The 3,931-nt window shown below is 42.7% G+C and overlaps 1 non-coding gene across 1 annotated transcript; it reads left to right on the top strand.

Moving 5' to 3' along the window:
• The first annotated feature begins 3,387 nt into the window (after positions 1 to 3,387).
• On the top strand, positions 3,388 to 3,544 carry LOC143668666 (U1 spliceosomal RNA). The gene has a single exon (XR_013168530.1). It is a non-coding gene; the product is annotated as a U1 spliceosomal RNA (small nuclear RNA).
• Positions 3,545 to 3,931: the final 387 nt, after the last annotated feature.

Raw genomic sequence — 3,931 nt, 5'->3', positions numbered from 1 at the left:
CACCTTCAGTGGCTTTTCCAATTTTCATACACATTTTCCCCTTTTCCTCAAAAGCTGAAACTATGTCTGCACCTCTCTTATTAGCTGCTTCCCTGACCTGGTAACTATATAGCGTTCCATGAACTCTTAGCTAATTAACTGTGGGATGCACATGCAACCATTCACTGCTAGGGGACCTCTCCAAAGACCTAATGAACAAGCCAAGTTTCCCATCTCCCTGAAGCCCACAAGTGAGCTTTACCAGCCACTCTTTGAGGACGTCACAGAAAGCAGGGCAGGATGGGGGGAATTCCCTGGGCTTCCATTCACTCTCTCCAACTAAATTCCTAAATTTAAACATAATCCTCAACATCCACAAAAAATAATGCTTTCCCACACACATACTTCTTGGTCTTTTTTGTTGTTTACTTCTTTTTGTTTCAATCCAAGTACATTCCTCTGTGTTATTCATTCTATAAATCATTTTAAAAGGCTTTTCTCTGAGGCTTTTGGGTTTTCTGAGGCTGGGCTAGTAGGCTTGTGTGGCTTGAATTTTGCTTATGCACTTTTAAAATGCTAATTATAACTCTTTGAGGAGCTGCTCTGCAAAGGGCTGTATAAAAGAAGAGCTGGGTGGTTTGGACCAACATGCTGGCAACATGACTAAACATACATGTCACTTGGGGGCTGGGTGCAGCTGCCATAGCTCATGCTACAACAAATAACCCTGGGACAAAGTGTCACAGTGCTATATTGTTATATTTTATTGGGTGCTCAGGAAGAGATGGTTAAATGAAGGTGAATGGAGCACCGTTAAATGGTGAGTTTGGTTGCTCTCCAAGTTGATTTTGGCCACCAAGAAGACTCCTCAAATAATCCTTCTACCTGGTCTCTGAAAATTATAGCTGTTCATTCTATAATTAATATATCAATTAAGTTTGGAATCTAAAAATCCCTGCTAGAGTCATAACGAACCTCTTTATATAAGGTGAGAATCAGTGACTCTAAGGTAATTGGGAATAAGATAATAAGGAGAAGTCAAGCTCCTTAGAAAAACCTCTGAAGTAGGGATTTATTTAAACATTTGTTACTGGGTCAGCCCAATGAGACAAATGAAAATAAAATAGATTTCTCATTAAGGGTATCCATTGAGAAATGTAGTAGAATTGCTACTGCATTCCTTCCCTAGGCCGCACATCCCCACAAACTACCATGAACAGTCAGCCTTTTCGGTTAAGAATTGTCAGCACGGAGAGCCTACCCTTCAGTGCTGAGGTTTTGGTTGTTGTTATTCTTTCCTGAGCTGTGCTATAGTTTGAACCTCCCTCTGTTTCCCCAAATAATAGTAATACTCTGCTATCCTCAACTTTTGGCAAGAGAACTGAGGTTAGAGGGACCACGAACAGCCTGAGTTAAGTGGTGTGGAGTGAGGAAAAGGACGTCAGGAGGCACCCCAGCTGGCTAACAGACCTAGGGGCCAGTGGAAGCAAGAAGTTGAAGAATAGTAAACATGAGAGTGTAAGTCCCAGGATGTACAGAAATCTCATGGAGAGCCTAGGATTTGCCACAGTATGTTAGATGAGGGGCCTGGAATTATTATCATTATTATTATTCTAATTAAAGGAAAGGGTAACCCCAAAAGGCTGGAGGGAGTTGAGTCACCAATGAGGCAGTTATACTACTCTGCCCTTTCCTTCCAAGGCTTAAAGATGCTGGAGAGCAAGAGAGATTAGGTTGGGGTGGGGTCAGGAACAGCCACCACATTCAACCTGCCCACCCCTGGCCCTGAAACCTTGAATCCTCACCTATGGAGATTCTTCCTTGATGGGACCCACTTTGTCACTCCTCGAAATCCAGCTCCATCCCTTCCTCTTCTGTCCCTGCCTGTCAGACTGGTGTATATGTGTCTGAACCTGAAGTCTGGATAAAGTCCTAGTTCCCTCGCATGGGACTTCTGGGCCTCCAGATTCATCAGTGTTATTGACCAACCCATGACCTCTGAAGCTTCATTTACTGCTAGTCCTTGGAAGATCTCCAGGGGGCGCCACCAAGCCCTCATGCTAGTATGGCTGAGTCTCAGCTGAGCTGCAGCCAAGAGTACCAGGAAAAGAGAGCTTGAGTTTACTTAGTGGGTGCCTTCTAAGCATGAAAAGACATCACCTTTCCTCTTTCTGGAAGTTCGCCTTTCTCTCCCTACCGAGCCCCACTTCTTGCCAGTACACACAGATGATCCGAGGAATGACTGAGCCTTCTTTTTTTTTTTTGGCATGGGCAGGCACTGGGAATTGAACCTGGGTCTCCATTGCCCACCCCTGAGCCTTCTTTTATGCAGGAGCGTTTAATGTACACACTTATAGAGCTGGTTAGGTCACGAGGCGCTCAGATTTCTTGGCACAGGCTTAAACTACTCAGCATCTCCTCCCCAGGAGGAGCCTACAAATCTATCACCACAGCACTTTTGACCTTCAGGCTCTTCCCCTTTCCAGCCTTGGGAGCCTGGAAGAATCACCTGGCGTGAATGTCAGAGATGCAGATTCCCAGGCTCTGGGCCCAGGGGGCTTTTGAGTCTGGTGGTCAATCATTCACTGTGAGGAGCCCTGCTCCTGGCCCTTGGTCTTCATTTTTCCAGTATACCAGGTCCACGCTTCCCACCTTCTTATTCAGCCATTACCCAAAGCTCACTTAGGAGTTCGAGTTCCCTTTGCTTCTGGTATATTATAGTCTTAACAGTCACCTAATTTGCCAATTTAGCCAGCGCCTTCTTTTTGTTTCCCCTGTTCCTCTCACAATTTTTTTTTTTGTTAAACCTTTTAGTTCCTCACAGTTCTGCCCTTCCTCCTCCTTCCCCAGCCCTGAACCGTACCGTCTGACGAAGGGCACCTTAGTAACAGCCCCTTTGTAAAGACAAAAGAAAGGAAAAGCATTTACATTTTAAGGAAAAGTCCTCTTTACTATCTTTAAAATATTTAAAATGCCAAAGACCCCATATTTGCATGACAAACACAGAAATCACAGACCCAGGCCAGCATTGAGCAGTGACAAATTTGATGTCCTTCAAAACTGTTGCCGAGGTCTGCGTCATGTTCCCTATAAACGAGGAACTCTTCTCAAACCGCTTTCATTGCAATGCTGAGAACTCGAAGGAAGATGTTTGTTCACCATTCCCAATCACCATTACAATGACAGGGCTCCGTTTAGTTGGTAATATATAGCGGTTTTATATAACATGTATCCTTTACTCTAAATGTACAGTGATATGCTTGAAGAGTTATATTTACTAATTAAGCTAGGAAGAAAAAGTATTTAAAATACTTTATAATTGCAGGAACAAAAAAAATCTTTTTCTTTAAGTATAAAAGTGAAGCTTTATGTTCAATTCGCCTTTTTATTCATTCAAATCTTTTGAATTTGCTTACCTGGCAGGGCAGATACCGTGATCACAAAGGTGGTTTTCCCAGGCGGGGCTTATCCATTGCACTCCGATGTGCTGACCTCTGAGATTTCCCCAAATGTGGGAATTTGTGCATAATTTATGGTAATAGGGGAGTGCGTGCACTTTCCCCTGTTTTAAAAAAATAATCCTTTGGGTAAATATCCCAAAGCTTAAAGCAAATGACCGTGAAATTAAGAATGGAACCGTCTAAGACTTTGTGAGACAGGTATATAGATATAGATACAGATATAGAGATAGATATAGGTATAGGTATAGATTTATAGATATGGATATAGGTCTTAATAATTTAATAGCTTGGTTTATAATATGTCTTCCATAAATGCAATATGAGCAGTATCGTTACATTCACCTACTGTAGTGATAAGCTATTCTTTTATAGACAGAAGGATAAAGTAATGATTCTCATCTCTACTTCAGTTTGTACATTCAGAGCTCCAAACCAATGTGGCAGGACTGCCACCTGGTGGCAGTATATCCTCATCTCAGAAGTCCTGCAAA

This window comes from Tamandua tetradactyla, chromosome 24 (assembly GCF_023851605.1).
Source record: "Tamandua tetradactyla isolate mTamTet1 chromosome 24, mTamTet1.pri, whole genome shotgun sequence".
NCBI classification, from domain to species: domain Eukaryota; kingdom Metazoa; phylum Chordata; class Mammalia; order Pilosa; family Myrmecophagidae; genus Tamandua; species Tamandua tetradactyla.
This window is presented reverse-complemented; position numbering and strand designations above follow the sequence as displayed.